Genomic DNA, 22,458 nt, shown 5'->3' on the forward strand with positions numbered 1-22,458 from the left:
TCTTTGTTAAATATTTCTTTTAATTAAGGCAAATAGTTATATTATATTATCATGTCTAAGTTCCTAATTAATCATAATTAAGTAACAACTTGTTATCTAGATTTCCAGCCTAAGTCATGTCACAAAGTAAAAAAAATGCAGTAAATCATAAAGTTGAGTTAAATAACCACAGTAAATCTTTCCTGGAGCCTGGGGTGTTACATATCCCCCTCATGAGAGGAACACCGTCCCTGGTGTTCTCTTCTTCTCTCCTTTTTAATTCAAGAAAACAATGTCGGATAAGCTTATTGCATAAATCCCTCTTCTTCCCAGGAGGCCTCATCCAGGACAAAGTGCTTCCACTGCACTTTAACTTGGGTGATGACTCGCTTCCGCAAGGTGGTTTCTCTCCGATCGAAAATACGAAGAGGTTCTACCAGAAACTCTCCTTTCGGTTTGACCTGAAAGAAAAAATTCACAGTCATAATTCTCTCAAACAAATTAAAATAAACAACATATATTCTTTTAGATCATTACCTGAATATTTTCCCAATTTATTATATGTTGTGGGTTGTACACATTTTTTTAACAACGAGACATGAAAAATGTTGTGGACCCGGATGTGGCTTGGTAATGCAAGTTTATAGGCTACCGGTCCAGTTCATTCCAAAACTTGAAAAGGTCCACAGTACTGGGGTGCTAACATATCACAACCCCTCCACTGTAAGGAAATGTTTTGGGTTTTTACTCTCATATACTCATGATCTCGCTCTTTAAATTCTTTTTACGTCCTCTTTTTATCTGCATATATTTTTCGCTTATCACCCTTAGATTATGTCTAACCTTCTTGACAACTTCCTCCATCTCTGCTAGCATGTTTAGACCTATTGCTAGTTTATTAACAGGGTTATTCCAGTCCATGGGCACTCTACACTTTCTTCCATATAACACCTCAAAATGGTTCATGCCGAGTGATTCATGATGTCCACTATTGTAGGCAAATTCTATAAGGTAGAGGTAATCCTCCCACTTATGTGCTTGTTGCATCACGAACATGCGTAACATGTTTTCTAGCTCTTGATTTACCCATTTAGTTTATCCATCCGTTTGGGGATGGTAAGTTGTACTAAATTTGATCTGGGTGCCCAATTCCGAAAAGAGGGTTTTCCAGAACATGGATGTAAATTTCACATCCCAGTCTGATATTACTACCTTGGGTATTACATGCAGGCGAAAAATTTCTTTCATAAATATGTCTTTGATTTCCACCGTTTTGTAAGTGGACTTCACAGGTATGAAGTGTGCGGTTTTACTCAATTTGTCAACTACAACCATGATCGAATCATGTTGCTTCCTGGTGTGGGGTAGACCAATGATGAAGTCCATAGATATGGTCTTCCATTTCCATTTCGGAATGGGAAGTGGTTGTAACAAACCAACGGGATGCTAATGTTCTGCCTTCACTAATTGACACTCCAAACATTTGGACAAGTACTCAGCAATGTCCTTCCTTAATCCGGGCCAAAAATACCCTTTTTTGATGGTTGTTAAAAGTTTCTAGTAACCTAGGTTGCCCGCACATGGTTTCTTATGGAACTCATCCATTATTAATTGTTTAATAGAGCTTTGGTTGGGAATATAAATTCTGTTTCTAAATGTAAGGAGCTTATCAAGACTTATTTCGAAATATGATTTTTCTCCTTTTAACAGTGCTTCCTTTGTTTGCTGCCAAAGAAAAGTGTATTTAGGATCTTTGACTGATGCCTCCTTTATAATTTCTAGAATGTTGGAGCATGCTTGGCTGATCTGAACTTCATAAATACAATGTACATCAACCACTCGATTTTCCTTCCCCTTAAGGTGTTTCATCTCAAAATCAAACTCACTTAAAAATGTCATCCACCTGGCTTGTCAAGAATTTAAGCTAGACTGGTTGAAGAAGTTAGTAAGGCTGCTGTGATCCATTAGTAGCAAAAATTTCTTCCCCAACAAGTAATGTCACCACATTTTAAGTGCATGTACTACCGCTGTTAATTCAAGGTCATAGGCAGAATATCGTTGTTCATAATCTTTCAATTTCTGTGATTTGTAAGCAATAACTTTTCCTTCTTGTGTCAGCACTCCACCAACACCCTCTTTACTTGCATCAGTGCAAACCACAAAAGACTTTTCTGGATCTGCTACCTTTAGCACGGGTGCAGTGGTAAGTAGGTGTTTTAATTTTTCAAAACTTTGCTGACATTTTGTTGTCCATTGAAATATGCGCCCCTTTTTCTATAAGGAGGTCATAGGAAAGGCAATTTTTGAAAATCCTTCAATGAACTAGCGGTAGTACCTGGCCAAACCTAGGAAGGATCTGATATCAATGACATTCTTTGGGGCGGTCCATTCCATGATGGTTTTGATATTTTCTGGGTCGATCGCTATTCCTTCTGCTGATATGACGTGACCGAAGTATTGGATCTGATCTTTGAAAAAGTCGCACTTGCTAAATTTGGCATATAATTGGTTCTCTCGTAAATTTTGCAGCACAATTCTCAAATGTTCTTTGAGCACTTCCTGATTTTTTGAGTATATAAAAATATCATCAATAAAAATTAGTACAAACTTATCAAGGTGGGGTTGGAAAATACTGTGCATCAAACTCATAAATGTAGCTGGGGAATTTGTAAGGCCAAATGGCAACACTATGAATTCATAATGACCATAACGGGTTCAAAATGCAGTTTTGTAAATGTCTTCCTCCTTTATCCATATTTGATGATAGCCGGACCTTAAATCGATTTTTGAAAATACTTTGGATCCCTGCACTTGATCGAATAGATCATCAATATGTGGCAATGGATACTTATTCTTGATGGTCAGCTTATTTAACTGATGATAATCGATACACAGTCTCAATGTTCCATCCTTCTTTCGTACAAATAGTATGGGGGCTCCCCAAGGGGACACACTGGGGCGAATGTACTTCTTATCCAAAAGCTCTTGAAGCTGCATCTTGAGTTTTATCAACTCATGTATGCTCATGCAATAAGGGACATTGGATACTGGGGCTACACTCGGAATCAATTCAATGGTGAAGTCAATATCCTGCTTGGGTGGTAGTCTAGGGATGGATTCAGGAAATACATCGACAAATTCCTAAATGATAGGAATATTATCCAAAGAGGTCATTTTATTCTTGGTGTTGGTAAATCCCACTTGAACAACATAAATTTGACAGCCCTTCCTAATACATTTTCCTAACTGACTAGCAGTGATAGGGCGTAGCTTTGTATTGGTCTTGATTCCTTGTAGTTCCCTTCTTTGTCTTGATTCTGAAATAAAACTGATAGTTTTCTGTTTGCAATCAACCAAGGACCAACATTTTTCCAACCAGTCCATTCCGATTAAAATATCATATGAACCCAAAGGAAGAATGTTAAGGTTCACGTGAATGGGTTGTCCTGAGATTACTATGGGACATTGTTCTGTTTTGGTGACTACCTTTCTTTTTGCCCAGTGGCTAACTGAACTAGCCATGGTTTTGGGAATTTACAACTCTGCAATTGACACTTTTCTACTACATTAGGACTAATATAACTTAAGCTAACCGCGATCAAAGAAAACCAAAACAGGTTGCATAGCAGTCATACCTTCACATTTAATCATGGTGGGTTGATATTCTGCTTGGTGATCATCTAAGGCAACATTAATTCTGGGCATGCTCCTCGCTACTTCTCTGACTGTGGATGCTTCTTGCATGTTTGCCAACTGTTCTGTTCTTGCTTTATGTGGGCAATTTTTGTAGTAGTGTGGTTCTCTACATCCCCAACATTGTAGCGGTGGTTTTGATGGCTGATCATTACTAAATTTATTGGTTCCTTCTGCCTATCTATGTTCTGAATAAGCAGTCTTGGGTTGGTTCCTTGCTGGGAATTTACTGAAAGGCTTTTGCTGGAAATTTTTTCTGTTAGAAAGTTTTGGATGTCTATTTGAAATCAGACCTCTTCCTTTCTTATTCAACCCTCCTTTAGCTCCGTCATTTTTCTGTTTCATCTATTGATAATAGATGCAGGCCTTCTGTACTACATCATCCATTGTTTTGGGGTAGTCAAATTCAAGTTTTTCCTTCATAAAATTGGGTAAGTTATTGATAAAATGCTGGATCTTAGCCTTTTCTTCTTGCATATAAGGCACATAGAGCAGTAGGGAGGTAAACCATGCCACATATTTGTCCATGGTTAAGGTTCCCAATCTTAATAGGTGGAATTCCTTGGCTTTCTTGTCATATTAACATTTAGTTAAATACTTGTCTTTAAAATGTTTTTGAAATTCATTCTAGGTAACCTGCTCCTCATCAATTTTTCTCACTGATTTAATCTCTTCCACCCAAATAGTAGCCTTACCTCTTAGCTGATAAAATGCCAATCAAGTTTTTAATTTATCCATGTATTCGTAAAGTTGAAATTATTTGCTCATATAAATGAGCCAAGCTTCCGCCGCCTCCTCGGATTTTCCTTCGAAAAGTGATGGTTTAATCTTTTTAAATTGTCCTTGTAATACAGATTTTTGTTTCTTTGTCTTGCATTGGTCGGAGACATTGTTCAAGCGCCCTTCTTCATCTTCCCCATGTTTTTCGGTTGACTTTGCATTTTCCTCTCCATGCTGAGTTGTTAGGGTCTTCTCCCTATCTTCAGCACTGGGGTGTGGGTTTTGTTGATTCTGTCGATTGGACATACTCCTTAGGATCTTCTCCTGTTCAAGACAGAGTCTTTTGTTGTCAGTTCTTAAGTTGGTCATTTCTGCACGAAGTTGTTGCACAGTTTCAAGTAAAACTGCGTTAGCTTGACGAGACTCTTCGCCTAGCTGAATCCAAATATCTGGATTAGCATTCACATAATTTGTTCCTGGTGAATTGGGTGGTCCTGGGCTCCTCTGCATTTTGTCCCTTTTTGAGTGGAGGTGATCTCTGTGTTCACATATAGATTCACTTAGTTAAATTACAGAAATCATTTTCATTGTTTACATGTATATAATTTCCCCAAGAGTCTCAGTGTTCAAACCTGAGGCTCTGATACCGTTTGTAACATCCATGTAACCATAATGAATAAAAAAATTATTACTACCCATTAAAAATTTATTACTACCCGAGCACTTTCTCTGTTCCACACCTGGATTATATCCAGTTACAGTTGTGTTTTGTTAATGAATTTCTATCACTAAATATTACTGCTTAATTCCTACTATTAGGAATAAATAATTCTCATAATGTAATACCATCTTGTAGTTAAAGACTAGATTACTTATCTGTTCCAAAATTTTAAATGGGTCAATCCAACTTTGTTTGGAAAGTCTCTCCTCCCAGCCTCCAGCCTGACGATTACGTCCAGGCCCTCCCTCGAGCACTTTCTTTGTTCCACACTTGGATTATATCCAATTACAGTTGTGCCTTGGGCCTCAGGACTCCATGGTCCAACCTGAAGTCTTGCACTCAGTTGATTCTAAAATGAGTAACTTGCCACTAGTTTCTCTATCTTCCAACTCAAGGATGGTCCTCTTCCCCTCATTCTTTCCCTTTTCAAAGCTATTTCTTTTAATTAAGACAAACAATTATATTATATTATCATGTCTAAATTCCTAATTAATCATAATTAGGTAACAACTTGTTATGTGGCTTTTCAGCCTAAGTTAATGTCACAAAGCAAAATAAATGCAGCAAATCATAAAGCTAAGTTAAATAACCACAGTGAATCTTTCCTCGAGCCTAACGTGTTACAGTTTAATTTTTCAATTTATTATTAGTGTTTTTTTACATTAATGTGCATAATATGTATTGTTAATTTATCAAAATTTTAATAATAAATTTTCTTTTATAATATATTTTTAAATTTTTATTTATATTAATTTTTTTTGATCTTTTTTATTTATTAATTAAAATCTTTATAATTTTATGTATTTTAAAAATATTTTTTACTTATTATTTAAAATCATCAAAAATTTTATATATTTTTATTAAATTATTATTTTATGTGAATTTAGGATCCATAATGCTTCTTCTAAGAACTAGCCCCCAATTAAAAAAAAAAAACCAAAAAAAAAAAACATACATGTCCTAAATTACACTTCACGCGTTAAAAGATGATCCAGCGCTGTAATCCTTAAAATTTGGTTAAACTATGTTTCCTCTCTAAAATATACTCTGTTGTACTATGATGAAACAATAAAAATAAAAACTAAATTATACTACTCTGCTCTACCTTGAAGAATACAAAAAACAAACCAACTAAAAAATGGTCTGTCCAAAGGATGGGTTGAGATAAAGATTATCCCGAATTAAAAAAGAGCAAAGTAAGATTAAAGGATGTATTTCGATAGTTGGATAAAGCATAGCTGGCATTTAAAAAATGTATTGTAATATTAGCAACCGTTATAAAAGATTTAAATGAGGTCTACACACGCGACAAAGCAATTTCATGACATGTTCCTCTCACATTGACGATTTAATTTAATACCTCCAAATTCAAATGGATGAAGAGTCTGACCACTGTAGTCATTTAACTATAACATTGCTGGCCACGCTTTTCGGCGGAGCGCTGACATCCCCACCTCCTCCCCATGTCAACCGATTCTTTAAAAGAAATCTCTGCCTTGCACTCTCATCGTCTCTCCGGCGGCTGTCGATTCCTTAAGGGCCTCTGCCATTAAGATGAAACTCAAATCAGACTTGGCTTTCTGCTCATATAAATACCATCTTCTGTCGGGTTCTAGTGCAAGTGTTTCGGTTCCTATCTACCTAATATCTTCCTTCTTGCACATTTTGCCTCGATCTCGTCCTGTTTTTATATATCCATGATGTCTAACTGTAAGAGAGTAACCCTTCTCGCTTTGCTTTTTACTTCGTTTCATATGTTTTCTCTAAAACCTGCTTACTCTATCGCTACAATTTCTCAACGCCATCTGATGAACGACACCCATGTAGACAATGATATCCCGGTATTGTTGAATAGAAGATCGTCTCGAAAACTTAAGAGTGTAGCCAGAGTTATAGTAGTTTCTAAGGAGAAAGGGAACGACCATTTTACAACGGTCCAGGATGCCATCAATGCGGTTCCGGCGAATAACATGCACTTGATCATAATTCAGGTCAAGCCCGGCATTTATAAGTGAGCAACCAATAAACCCGCTAATTAGTTTCATGAGAGAATATGACTCTTACAATATAATTTTGTCAGAAGACTGAAACTTTCTGCATGGTTTTGATTCAACAATATATCTCTCCATTAAATTTTGTCTAGAAACGAGTCTTTTAGGATGAGAAACTTAGTGTTGTGGCCTTATGTGATCAGGGAGAAGGTGACGATTCCTGCAGACAAGCCATTTATAGTTCTGAGTGGCTCGGGTGCCAACAATACTGTCATCACTTGGAATGATAGTGCTAAATCTAGTGGAGGGACATTTTACAGCGCAACTGTGTCAGTGTTTGCTTCAGATTTCATGGTCAGATATATCACAATCTAGGTATTTCGCTATTAAATCGTAGTATAATATATAATGTCCTAGTAAAACTGGACAATTTTTAAAAGTACATATTTTTGGTGCAGAACTCTTATGGTTCGGGCGATCAAGCTGTGGCACTGAGGATATCGGGAGATCGTTGTGCTTTTTACTGATGCAGATTTCTGGGGTATCAAGACACTGTGCTGGACGAGAGCGGGAGGCATTACTTTAGAAGCTGTTTCATCGAAGGTGCCGCCGACTTCATATGCGGTGATGGACAATCTGTCTATGAGGTAAACTCACTGACTGCAGATCATGCAGAATGTTTTCATTGTTTTGCTTTGTCATGGATTAGAGCTGATAAACAATTCTGGTGGTTATGTACTCTTAGAAATGTCGTCTGCATACGATTCCTGAGCTAAATGGCGCAATCACAGCTCAGAGCAGTGTAAATGTGTTAGAAAACCTGCACAGATGAATCTAGCTAGTAAAGGTTGAACACACAGCTTTGCAGAGCAAAAACACTAAAAGAAAATCGAAAGAAGAAAAGAATGATTCAATTGAAAATTATGTTACAATGCTCATGATATAGCATTACTGGGTGAAGATCCCAAGGTAATGACTATAGTGGTGATCAATGAGAAGACTCAACACCTACAACAAGTTCCGGAGATAACTAGTCAGTTGCGGAGTTAAAGAAGGAGCAAATCAAGGAGTAAATCAAGGAGTAAATCATGCAAAAGGAATTTTGCATGCAATCCCATGCTCTAACTAAAAGTCCGCATGTAGATGTGTAGTAGTTCCAACATGCAAAAGGAATCTTGCATGCAGTCACATGCTCTAACTAAGAGTCTACATGTAGGTGTGTAGTAGTTCCAACACCCCCCCTGAACACCACTATGGGGAAAAATAGAAAATGGGCCCTGGCAACTAAGGAAAAAGGTCACCCAAAATACAATGCAACTTGTACTAAAATTGAGGAAAGAGGGAAAACCTCGTGGGAAAACCCCCCCCTCAAAATACAATGTAATCAAAAGAGAAGAGGAAGAAAAATACAGTGGCTAAGAAATTGTGTCCTTCACTCCACGACGATCACGCAAAGAGCGAAACTTCTGCTCAGTGAATGTCTTGGTGAAGATGTCTGCAGTCTGTTCTGCTGAAGGATAGAACTGCAAATCAATGACCCGATCATGTACTAAGTCTCTGATGTAGTGCATATGGATCTCTATGTGCTTCGTCCGCTGCCACTGTACTGGATCCCTGCAAAATTTGAGAGTGCTCTGGTTGTCACACCAGATGACAATGGGCTGGTGGAACTGGATGCCCAACTCAGTGAGGAAGTGTTGTAGCCACAGAGCCTGAATGGTGATGTTGACTACTCCTCGGTACTCAGCCTGAGCTGAAGAGAGAGCAATAGCAGCTTGCTTCTTGCTCGACCAACAGATAGGGCCAGATCCTAGACTGAGTGAATATCCGGAGGTGGACTTGCGATCAATGCTGTCTCCCGCCCAATCAGAATCTGTGAAGCCAAGGAGATTCAATGCAGTGTCTGCTGTATAGTGAATCCCGAAGGTGATGGTGCCCTGCACATATCGGAGGATGCGCTTGGCAGCATTCCAGTGTAGCTCATGCGGCTCCTGCATGTATCTGGAAACTGCCCCTACTGCATATGAGAGATCTGGTCTGGAGTGGGTGAGGTACAATAAGCTCCCCACTAGCTGTCGGTAGAGAGTGCTGTCAACTAATGGAGTGTCACCTCCATCCTCAAGGCGGACACCAGACAGAAAAGGAGTCGGTGCTGGCTTGCAGTCAGTCATGCGAAATCTCTCGAGGAGATCCCGTGCATACTTAGCCTGAGAGAGTTTGATGCCTGTGGCATTCTGGCTAATCTCAAGACCAAGAAAGAAGTGTAATGGACCCATGTCCGTCATCAAGAACCTATCATGCAAGGCCCTCTTGACTGTAGCAATGGCTGAAGCCGAGCTGCCAGTGATTAGGAGATCATCTACATACAAAACTAAGATAAGAAGAGAATCATGTGTCCTAAGCATGTAAACATTCGGATCAGACTTACATCTTTCAAAGTTTTGTGATAAGAGAAAAGAATCCATCTTCGCGTACCAAGCTCTCGGGGCTTGCTTAAGGCCGTAGAGAGATTTCTTCAGTCTGCAAACCAAAGATGAATCCTGAATGAAACCATGTGGCTCTCCATGTAGATCTCCTCAGATAGGTCTCCGTGAAGAAAGGCATTCTTCACATCCATCTGATGTACTTCCCACCGCTGGGCAGCCGCAATGGCAAGTGTAAGGCGTATGGAATACATCTTTGCTACTGGAGCAAAGGTCTCGTCATAATCAATGCCATGCACTTGTTGGAAGCCTTTGGCTACTAGCCTTGCTTTCCGTCTGGTGATTTGCCCATCTGCAGCACTCTTGGTCCTGTAGACCCATTTGCATCGGACAAGTTTCCTTCCTGAAGGAAGGGGGACCAGATCCCAAGTCTGGTTCTCGAGGAGGGAGTTATACTCCTCCTCCATGGCGGACTCCCAAGATGGATGCCCAACAGCTTCAGCATAAGACTGTGGATCAGAAGATTGAACCAAATGACAATGCCAGGAGGGCGATGGTTCAGCGGCAGTGAGGACAAGAGGAGGATCAATAAACTCTGAGCTAGTCCTCTGTAGATCAGAATTGTCCCCCACAAGACCATTTCTAGCAGCTGGTTGGTCTTGTGCATATATCTCACGTAAGCTCCTTGTTCTCTGATTTATGACAGGGGAATATGATTCACTGCTGGAAGCCCGATTTGGGCTTGGATGTGGATCATCATTTGCATGCATTAGATTTGTATCTGAAGACTCTGTCTTTGCATCTACATGCTCTTCCTCGGCATCTTCATGATCTGTATCGACATCTGAATGTACTGAGTCATCATCTCGGACATGAGGTAGATAAAAAGTGTCTCCATGCGGTGCTTGAGGTGCATGCGAGAGACTTTCCTCAAATTTGACACTTCGCTCAATGATGAGCTTGTCCGTAGAGGGAATCAAGAGTCGATATCCCTTCACACCATCAGGGTATCCAACAAAGATGCACTCAATGCTCTGTGGATCAAGAGCTTTCCTCTTTTCAGAGGGGATCCGGGCCCATGCTCGAGAGCCGAAAACACGGAGGTGAGTGACCTCTGGTTTAGTGCCGCTCCAAGCCTCAAAGGGGGTCTGGTCCTTGACAGACCTATGAGGAGATCTGTTCTGGATGTAGTTAGCACAATTAAGTGCTTCGGCCCAAAGCTTATGAGGCAGTGACTTGGCATGCAACATGCAGGAAGCCATCTCTTTAAGAGATCGGTTCTTTCTCTCAGCAACTCCGTTCTGCTGCGGAGTGTATGGAACTGTGTACTGCAACTGTATGCCGGACTGAAGGCAAAGGTTCTGAAGTGCTGTGTTAACATATTCCCCCCCATTGTCTGTACGGAGGGCTTTGATCTTTCTCTCTGACTGTGTCTCAACTAGTGCTTTGAAATCTTCAAAGTGCTCAAAAACTTCAGATTTGTTCCTGAGAAGATACACCCAAGTATACCGTGAGAAATCATCAATAAATGTAATCACATACCTTGCTTTGTTGATGGAAGGATGAGGAAAAGGCCCCATGAGATCACTATGGATCAGATCTAGAGGGGAGGATGCTCTGTGAGTCTTGCCGGTGTCAAACTTTTCTCTGGGATGTTTGCCAAGAACACACCCTTCACAAACTCCTTTGGAGAAACTGATATTTGGCAAGCCTTCCACCATCTCATTCTTGCTTAGCTGCTGCATATACCTGTAATTTAAGCGACCAAACCTCTCGTGCCAAAGCCTACTACTATCATCAGCATGTGTAAGCAATAAGGAGGATTCAGATTCAATAAATTCAGAAAATGTATACAGTCTGGCTCCATTGTTTACCTCACCAGTTGCAATTTTGGCATTGCTATGTAGATCATATATGTTCACTGCATCTGGAGTGAATTCCACTCTCTTTCCAGTGATGGAATGAGTGATCTGATAAACTGAAAGCAGGTTTACCGAAAGTTTTGGAACATGAAGCACATCTTCAAAGCTTCCGTGTAAAAGTTCCACTCTACCTTTTCCGGTGACCTCAATAGGTGAGTCATCTCCCATGAGGATGGGAGGTCCTTTGCATGCATCCAAAGAGGAATACACTTCCTTTGCAGCAGCCATATGATGTGATGCACCAGAATCTATAATCCATGCATCAGGAGAAGAATTAATTGCAACTAAAGCATGAAAATTGTTACCTTTTCCGTGTGGCGGATCCTCAGTTTTCTTCTTGGCGCCCTGAGGGATGTGGTCCCCAAGGTTATGCTTCTGAAGGATTTCTGCCATTTGGTCAATTTGTTTCTTCATGCAAGAGGATTCTGGATGGAATCCTCTTTGACAGTAGGTGCATCTGTTTCCTTTCTTCCCTTTCTCATTTCTCGAGCCGGAGGAGTCATTGAAGGGCTTAGTGTACCCTTCCTTCTTTGGATGGGAATGTGCTTTTCCTTTGTCTTTCTGCTGCTGATTTTTCTGATTTGAATCAGATCTGTGATTTTTATTGTGGCTGCCATCATGCACAGCAAGTGCATGTGCTTTTGGAGGTTTGATTTTCCCCATGCCAATGAGTTTATCTTGCTCAAAAATAAGAGACTCCATAAATTCTTTGAGAGAAGGCATAGTGTAGGATTTACCTGTTGCGAGCCTTACTGAATGAAATGTAGACACAAAGACGGAGTATTCCGGTCTGAGCTTTGACATAATAGAGAGAACTTGGCGACTCTCCTCCTTGGATTTGTCAATTCCACAACCCTTGAGTTGCAGCAATAAATCATTATATTTGGTGAAGAAATCTTGAATTCTGTCATAGTTCCGTGGATCCAATGATAGCAGCTCCACTTCGAGCAGATGTCCTTTCATCTCATCCTGTTTCCCGTAGAGCTCTTCAACCTTTTTCCAAATCTCATTGGGAGTATTGCAGGCAGATAGATGAAACTGCAACTCTGGAGAGATGCACATGCATATGGATCCGTGGGCCTCATCCATACGGTTGAGGTACTTGGATTTCTCTATGGCTGAAGTGGGTTCCACTTCTGTAGCCATGGTAATCCTGTACAACCCTTTATGACGAAGGTATCGAGCCATTTGATCCTTCCATTCATGATAGTTGTACGGTGTTAGGATCGATGCTTTGGGAAACTCCATTTTTTCTGTCAATCTTCGATCTCCAAGCTGTAATACTTGCAAAATAAAGTACTGATGCACCTTTTATCTAGCAACCTATGGGCTCTGATACCATGTAAATGTGTTAGAAAACCTGCACAGATGAATCTAGCTAGTAAAGGTTGAACACACAGCTTTGCAGAGCAAAAACACTAAAAGAAAATCGAAAGAAGAAAAGAATGATTCAATTGAAAATTATGTTACAATGCTCATGATATAGCATTACTGGGTGAAGATCCCAAGGTAATGACTATAGTGGTGATCAATGAGAAGACTCAACACCTACAACAAGTTCCGGAGATAACTAGTCAGTTGCGGAGTTAAAGAAGGAGCAAATCAAGGAGTAAATCATGCAAAAGGAATTTTGCATGCAATCCCATGCTCTAACTAAAAGTCCGCATGTAGATGTGTAGTAGTTCCAACATGCAAAATGAATCTTGCATGCAGTCACATGCTCTAACTAAGAGTCTACATGTAGGTGTGTAGTAGTTCCAACAAGAAGATCCACTTCGGGTGAAGACAGGGCTTCACCTTTCTAAATTGCATCATTACCGGTCGTGGACTAATGTACCTCGGCAGGGCGTGTGGACGTTACTCGAGAGTAGTATTTGCTTACACTTATATTGCTGACATTATCTTCCCAGAAGGATGGGATAATTGGAAGGATCCTTCCAGAGAATCGTAAGCTACTGCTATCCCAACGAAGCAAATCTAATGCTCACATCTAAGCATGGACTATCAGAATCACATTCTAACAATATAATCGCTCTTCTGTATCTATGTGCAGAACTGTGTATTGTGGGCTGTACAAATGTTCTGGACCTGGTGCAACAAATAAACGAAGAGTCTCATGGTCGAGAGAACTCAGTGATGAGGAGGCTGCACCGTTTTTAAGTAGCAGTTTCATTGATGGGCAGAATTGGATCAAAAATATGCCAACCGGCCTGTAGAGATATGCTAATTTGGTTCCACTAAATGGCTAAAACGTCACCCAGTAATTCTCTTCCTTCTACCAATTCCCTCGTTTCTTGACACGTTAAGTTGCATTCGCTGCTCGAGTCTTATTGTCTCAAGCAATAAGAGCAACCACGTTGAATAGCATGATCTATTTCACCGGGTCTGTAATTGAAGGGCAAATGTACATTGTAAATGACTCATTTTTTCATTCGTTCACGGTTCTTACTATCATTTATTCATCAGTTGTTACCGTCCACAATTTGCTTATGATACCACAATTGATTCATGTATCAATACACCATAAGGAATGCCAGTCTATACGCTTTCATTGTTCAATATTTGTTAACGTCCACATTTTGTTTATAATACCCGCAATGCGAGTCTAGCAGAAAATGATGTCTAGCGAGTAATTGTCATTATGACAATATTATAAAATTTTGATATTGAGAAGACCAACCAATAAGAGAATAAGGCTTACGCTGCAACTATGAAGGTGAATTTTAAAGTATATTTACAGAATTTAGAACGGCATGTGATTTGCTTTTGAAAAGTAAATGGTGTAAGGCCTCATCGGGTATTTAATTACTTCGGAGGGTGTTGTCAAATCGGGTATTCAAGTACTTGGGAAGGTGTTGTCAAGCTAGTTTAAATCTTGTGGTGGGAGCAGAGTGTAGGTGGTGTGTTGGGAATAGTCATAGGTATTGTTTTTCTCTAGACTTCATGTTATGACATGTTAAACAATTACCTACCTTGATTCCGGCCATTCTCTACCTTGATTCCCAAAATAACAAGTAAATGTGGTTCTTAGAGTTAGCTAGTACCAGATTGACGCACCACGTAGAAATAGGTGCTTCGCAACGTGTTTTCCTTATAAAATCTGCGTTTTAGATTGAATTTACTACGTTGCCCTGGTCTTTCAGATTCATTCGGCGACCATGTGGCTGCTTTGGCTGCGTTGAACTGCTCAGATTCATTAGACTATCAACTTGCTTCTTTGAGCCATCCATCTTGATCCTTGTGAGTCACTGTTCTCTTTACAACCCGGCAGACCTCCATTACAAATTTTTCAAATCCCCAAAGTTCCCATACCCTCGCGGCTCTTCAACTTGTGTCACTTGTTTTGGAGGTTACCCTGGCCCTTGATTCTTCCCCGAAGAATAATACGCACCACATATTTAACTCTGAAATCCAATGAGCCGGAATGTACCAAAAAAAAGACCTTTACAATTAATTTAAAGACCTTGTCCTCCCATGCACGCGGGGCGTTTTCTATTCTTAGTTGTTATGTGGGCTCTTCTTTTCGCGTTTTGTAACGCGCTACAAATGCTAAAGCTGATCATTAATTGATGGTTAAAAATTTGTCCAGGGTTTCACAAGTTTTGATTGGTTAGTTAGTATAGTTCGGTTGACCTTTAGAGTGCTTGGCGTGGAGGGATTCATCGGTTGACATTTGTGATGTGGGATGGCCCTTCTGGACTTGACTCTACCCTATGATCTGACACTAAGAATCAGAATGGGGAGTCACGATTCATTTGAAATTGAGTTATTAAGGTTAACATGGTAAGCAAAGAATAATTATTTGAAAGGAAAAAAGGTAATGGTGAGATTTATGGTTACAAAAATTTTTAAGAGGGAAGTTTATCTTAAAATTTAAAACTCTTGATGAATTTTATAGTTTTTAATATGAAAATTGTGAAATGTGTGGTGATATTTTTGTAAAAATGTTTATATTTATAATGATTTTATATTAGTCTATATAATTTTTTGGTGAATTTTAAGGTAAAATAATTTTGTCCTTTAAAATTTGGGCGAATAAGTTTTAGAAAAAAATGGAATTCGCTAATAATTTTTTTTGGAAAAAACATGGAAAATTAGCCCACCTGCTAATATTAGCCCCTAAAATTTTCCATGTTTATGGTTCTAATAAAAGTGTCACTCAAAGAAGATGGAGGAATGTGTTGGAAAGTTTTGTGAAGTTCAGAGACAACCTCAAAAGGTTTTACAGAAGGCTTGTATTAGGAAACTGAAGGTGTTTAAGGTGGCTAAGGAAGTTGAGAAGTGGGTATTTAGAAGGGATGTTATGTTTGACAAGGTATTACGACTTAGTAAGAGAGCTATTGTTTGATTTTGGGAGTTTGCAACTTGCAGTTTGAAGAAAATGGAGGCCTGTGTTGTATAAAAATTGAAGCCTATTCTAGGTTACAATCCAAAGATGACCCTACTTCTAAACAATTGGTTATGTATCCATTTCTTGTATCTTGTAGATGTGGACAGATTTATTTGAGTTACTTTGGTTTGGGGAAGGGGAGTAATGTAATTAAGGCGTTAGCATGTTCGTTTCAATCTTATTGTGGAAAATCTAAGCCACAAGGTTGTTTGGATTAACTTCTGAGTTTTCCCATAGAACTCTAGACCTAGAAGGCACTTTTCCTTATTGGCAATGCATTTGGAATGTTCATTTTCCTCTATGAGAGAAGCTTATTTGGAGTAGATAAGAGGGTGTTCTGGTTACTTGTTGAAGTGTACTTTGTAGGTGATTTAAAGGTAGAATTTAATCTCGGATGGGAGGAAAATTCTCATGGACAGAGGATAGACTATTGACATACCCCTTTTCATTCCTCGGGGTGCTACTAGACATGGAATTTGATCCACCAATGCCAAAGAAGAAGAAACTTTCATCCTATGGAGGAGCGTGTGTAGGAAAAGTCTAAATAAACCTCTTTTGGCAGTAAGCAAGTAGGTAATGATTCACCCTCCATTTCTTTGCAAAAACCATCAAGTACGGTATCTCAATATTTTTCTTTCTCACCATCTGCATTATTAGTTGGACCCTCAGAGTCTACTATTTCTGATGATCCACATACACATACCCCTCAAAAGGATTTAACTAGTGGGGTGGCATCTCCGATATGTTATAATTCTTCAATCAAGTCTAGGGGTTCAAGTATCCCTCTTATTTTTAAATCCCTCCCATATTGAATTCTCATCCTCCTAGAGTGTAAGGAAACTAGGACCCAAACTATTTTGGATACCCTTCTCAATCCCTTAGATTGTCCTATTGTTGACACCAAGTCTCCCATAATTGATGGTTGATTGCCTTCCAATATCTCCATATTCAATTCAAGACTTATGGGGTGAGTTAAACCATGTCTCAACCATCTTATCTCCCACAATTGGTTGATGATATAATTCCTCCTTCGGAGCCATTAGATTATTCATCCTTGTTGTATCCTCTTCCTATCTTCTTTACTATCTACTCACATCCTATTCCCCACCTTGATTCAACTAATAGTGTAACCATTAGGAAGACCAAAATATTGGCTCAAAGGGGTAAGGTCTTTTATTCCATGGGAGTCATTCTGGGAACGAAAACCTTATTTGGGAATCATATTCCTCCTTTAACTAATGAGAGTGTGGTTTCTAAGGATTTTGGAGATTTTTCGCTTTTCTCCATTTCCTCCATGATACTTATGTCTCTAAATATGAGAGGTCTAGGAGGTGCTCCAAAAAAATCCTCCTTGACTCACTTCATTCAATCACAACGTCCTTCACTAATTCTCATACATGAAACTATGGATCTGGTGGATAAGGCCAAGCCTTCCTTGCTCAATGTCTGCCCTATCTAGAACTTAAGTGTGATTGAAGATACATGTATTTCACGTGGCTTGGCTATAATGTGGAACTTGAGGGTTACATATTTTTCCTGGTTTAAATCTTAAATAAGGATTATCATTTTGGGTTAGTTTAGAGGCTATGTTATTCTGGTCTATATTGTGAGTCATTATGGTTCTTTTTATTAGAGAGATGTCTTCGAGAATTGTTGTATTATTGTGGCATTTAAGAGTGAATTCTCTTATTTCTGTTGGAGATTTAAATATGTCTTTATATGCTAGCAAGGTTTATAGTGCGGGAAAGGGTCTTCAACGCTTTAACTTGCTGATGAAGTCTCTTCTGCTCATAATTAACATATTTGATCTTTTGCTGTATTTCTTGAGTCGGTGGTGATGAAATCTATGACTGATAAATGTTGCGTCGGCTCGAGGCTAGTTCTTTTCTCTTTCAGCCGTTCTGCTCATTAATATGGTTGTCGAGAAGTAATAATGTAGTGTTGTATCTGATCTTCATCCTTCGGGAACTCAAAAATAATTAAAGAGTGAAAAGATGGTAATGGCGGTGACATAAAAGATCGGGAAAAAATGTGGAGCGCCGGATCACGACAAATGAATAAAGTAGCTGCTGCTGTTCTGTTCACTGCAGTTGAAATTATAATTTCAATAGATCTGTTATGGGGAATGCACAGTGAAAGATGTCGCAGCTGTGCTGTGGTGTTCCACTTATCTTTGAGAGTGTAAACAACAAGATCCTTGCTGGAGGATTTGCAAACTCCGTGGTGATCTCATGTCAACAAATACCAAAACGAAGGGCCAATTTGAGTCATGAGGTGGTAACCTTAGGCAACAATATATTTTCTGACATACACACAATCGTTATACAATTATGCTCAATCGTTATACAATTGTGTTGGATCATCATCAATTCCCATCATATGATCGTAGAGGAATTTATTGTGGAGTCCCGATCCTTTTTCGGGAGTGACCCCCTGCGCTTTTCGTGAGTACCAATTCCTCAGCGAACAACGTAATAGAGGCAGATATGATTTCATTGTGCAGAAAGTGGTTGCCTCACTACATGGTTCCCAAAACTGTGGTTTTCATAGAGTTGTTACCTAAGACTCCCATTTCTTTTTAGTCAATGGACTTTTAAATGCCAGTTGGACCTTTCTTTAGGGAAAGGGTGACCGTGTTCTAACAGAGCCTACTAGAAAACCGTTGTTGAAGAAACGACTGATAATTGGGAAAAATCAGGTTAAAAGCTGGGTATTATTTGGCACATTTGCTTTTTCCCATGCCAGGACACATTATGTCTCCAAATTTACACCGAAGGTGTTACTCTATGACGTTGGTTGGAAAAACATAGTTTGCCTCACCCAATCCTGAAAACTCATTTTCGTCGTCCTCTGACAACTTGAAAATTCCCCGGTGGAAAGGGTCCCGCTTCTTCGTCAAGGGCCCTACGTCATCGAGCCACGGTGGGTTCTTCGGGTCCTCTTCCGAATCTTGGAGTGGCATGGAAGGATTAGATAGGAAAACGGGCATGCCTATAATCAGCGTTGACCTAGCGGTATTCATGGAAATCGATTCCGGGTTCGATTCCCCATATATGAGCTTAACAGATTGCTTACATGCGGGGCTACAAATGGATAATGTGGATTACTCAATGTCTCTAGGTCAAACCGCAGCCAGTGGAGTGACCCCATTCAATTTATCATCTCGATTATCAGTCAAAGAACGAGATGAAGCCGAAGTTGGAGTCGGATCAGGTCATCTTGTCCATACCCCCTAATGTGCCCACAACGCCTGTCTCTTCATATATTTGTCTTCTACAGAAACAATCGAATATCAAGAACCGAGTCGCCTTGGGACTGTGGCTTCCACAAGCGGTGCAAAAGGGGGAAGTCATGCCGCACGGTCCACGAGATCGGGAATCTCAGGACAAACCTTCACTGCAGTCCAAAAAATAGCAAATTTTCGTAACTTCCAATTTTCTCAATTAGAATTATCCCATTAGATTTTTTTATTAATCACTCAATGTATTCACGTAATTTTTATCAAGAGAAAGCCTAGAAAGAAGGATCAGAAATGAAATGAAATAACACAGTATTCCAAAAGCTCATATCATCATATTATGTCATCCACCACAATGAAATAACACAGTGTTCCAAACTCTTGTCATGGATTATGAAATTCTTCATTCTAAAATACATGAATCATGTTAATATTGAACCTTAATTGGGAAATTGGAATCACATCTCAACTCAGTTCAATCAAATCAAGAAATGGTTTTTAAATTGGGAATGGAATCCTCGAATCTCTGGTTTGCATTTGTGCAAGCTGAATATATTGTGTGTGACAACGAAGAAAGGAATTAATCTCTACTTGCTCTTGAGTAAAGCTCGCTCGGGAAAGAATCATGGCCCCTCACAAGTACGTTAACTGATGGACTCTTTTATTATTATTTTATATTGCAGGAGCTATTACAGATGCAAAAATGCTAAATGCTCTGTGAAAAAGATAGTGGAACACATGTGGAACGTTCGTTTGACGATCCCATCATTGTCATAACCACTTACGAAGGTCAACAGATGCATCAAATCCCTGCATTGCTACGTAGTTTGGGAGGGGAAGGCGTTGCTGCCAACATGCCAGAGAGAGCACCACTACAAATTATTTATTTTCGCCATTCACAATCTTCCCTCGGCTTCTCATTGAAAATGATGGCACCACATGTGAGAATAATGTAGAAACTGAATTAGTTATGAGCAGTTGAACAAGATGTAGTTGTGAGTAGTTAGGAATCGGTTACCAGAATTGGTTTTGAGTTTCCTATATAAATGAAGATGTAATCGAGCAAATGATTAATAAAGTTTGTGAGTTTTCTATTTTAAGTTGGTATCAGAGCGTCAGCCAAGCACTTGTGTGTTGCTATGCGTGTGAGGCCGCTGAGTCAGGCCGACTAAGTGAGATGCTGTGTTGAAGCCTTAACTGCTAAGTTGAGAACCGCCCTGTCCAGAACCCACTCCGTTGCTGGTGCGTCGCCCTGTCCAGAACTCCTGCTGTCGAGAACCATTGCTGGTGCGGTAGACCGCAAGAAAGGCTGCATGGAGTGTGAGCCAGTTTGGCTGCGTGGAGTGTGAATCATTTGCAGTTGCTGGTGTGAGAACCGGTGCGTCCAGAAGAAGACGGAGACCTGCGCGTGTTTCCAAGAAGATGGAGCAGAGGTGCTATCCAGAACCGTCCCTGTCGAGAATCGTTGCAGCTGTCGTTCGTTGGCCCTGTATTGGAGCTGTCTAAGAACTGTCGCTGCCCAATTGCTGTCGAGAAGCTGTCGAACGTGTGCTGGTGGAAGCGAGACAGTTAGGTGCTGTCTTTGCTGGTGGAAGACGGAGCAGTGTTTTCAAAGCGTCCAGAAGAAGACCATTGTTTCCAAACAACCGAGGTCCAGTATTGTTTCGGTTCTGTTGAAATAAAAAATACAGACCCTTCTAATCTTCCATCTTGCTAAAAATGCCCAATTGATCGAACGTGGCATTTTTGTTTGTTGAGTCGAGTTTTTTTTTTACTGGAGTCAAGTTTTTTTTAAAGCCCATATCATATGTAAGGTAGTGAACAGGCTGAACTTGAAAGTTCTTGTTTTATGCCCGATACGTGTCAAATTACAGACCATATAACCACAGATCCAGCCCATTAAAGAAAACGAGTGGAAGCATTTCTCAGGCAGTGAGGCCTGCGGTATTCTTGTAATTTGCAGAGTTTTATTTATTAACCAGCTTTCCTGTACCTTAAGAAGCATGGCTAATCCCCTTGCAGATTCATATTTAAATGAGTATTCAAAACTTGATGGAGAAAACTATGTAAATTGGAAATTTAAGATCATCACAGTACTGGAGGCATACAATCTCTGGTCGATTGTAAAAGGTGACGAGACCAAGCCTCAACCTCCTACTAACACTCAAGATTGGGAGAAGCGTGAAGTGAGAGCAAGGGTGCTGCTCCGTATGTCAGTGAAGGACAATATTATTCCTCACATTCGGGACTGTGAAACTTCGAAGGCGACATGGGACACTCTTAAAAGTTTGTATGAGACTTCTAATGCAAATCGTATTTTATTTTTAAAAACAAAGCTGCTATCTATCAAAATGGATGCCAATGAAAGCATTAGTAACTTTGTTTCCCGAATTAAAGACTTTAGTGATAAGCTTGGTGATATTGGTGAAAAGGTTTCTAGTACAGACTTGGTAACTGTTACTTTAAAGGGGTTAGTCCCCGACTATAAAGTCTTTATTTCAGCTCTCTCAGCTAGACCGACACCTCCTACATTTGAAGAATTGGCTGGAATTCTTCTTCAAGAAGAAGAGCGCATGAAAAAATTTGAACTGGAGTCAAATGGTTCTGATTTGGCTTTGACTGCCAGAGGCCAAAAACCATTCCGAGGGAGATCATGGGACAGAAACAGAGGCCATTTTCAAGCAAAGCAGACAGGTAAGGCACCTCCTGATTCTTATGTTAAAAGGAACATTGTGTGTCATTATTGTGGAAAACCTGGACATCTGGCAAAAGATTGCTATAGGAGAAAGAATAATGAATCAAATCAAAGACATAACAGGCATAATGGAAACTACATAAACAGAGACACCTCAGTGAATGATGGATTTAAAAATCTTAAGTTATTTCTTTCTGATGCTGCATTGTCTGCTGAAACTGATGATGAGTATACTTGGTTTATAGATTCTGGTGCATCGGCACACATGACTTGTAATAAAGAATGGTTTGATAAATATTTTGAGAAATCTGATGGTACACACATTTACTTAGGAGATGATAGGTCACTTAAAGTTCAAGGCTATGGCATAGTAAATGTGTACTTACCTAATGGACAAATGAGACAGATTCATAATGTGATGTATGTACCTGCTCTTAAAAAGAATCTGCTATCTGTTTCCGCTATCACTGATAATCATTTAAAAGTAGAATTTGGTAAATTGGGGTGTATAGTGAAAGATGTTCAGGACCACTACAAGGTTGTTTCTACAGGTACCAGGGTTGGAGGATTGTACAAACTGGATGTGACAGTCAAGCGCCATGTTGCATTGACATCTCAAGAGACATCGACAACAGAATTATGGCATCACAGGTATGGGCACCTAAATTACAATGATTTATCGTTGT

At 39.7% G+C, this 22,458-nt stretch overlaps 1 pseudogene; it reads left to right on the forward strand.

Annotated features, from left to right (window-relative positions):
• The first annotated feature begins 6,813 nt into the window (after window positions 1–6,813).
• Window positions 6,814–13,665, forward strand: LOC149235527 (putative pectinesterase 11; annotated as a pseudogene).
• The last annotated feature ends 8,793 nt before the right edge of the window (window positions 13,666–22,458 follow it).

This window comes from Pinus tabuliformis, chromosome 8 (assembly GCF_031772625.1).
Source record: "Pinus tabuliformis cultivar Carrire ecotype Pingquan chromosome 8, CPIR1, whole genome shotgun sequence".
NCBI classification, from domain to species: domain Eukaryota; kingdom Viridiplantae; phylum Streptophyta; class Pinopsida; order Pinales; family Pinaceae; genus Pinus; species Pinus tabuliformis.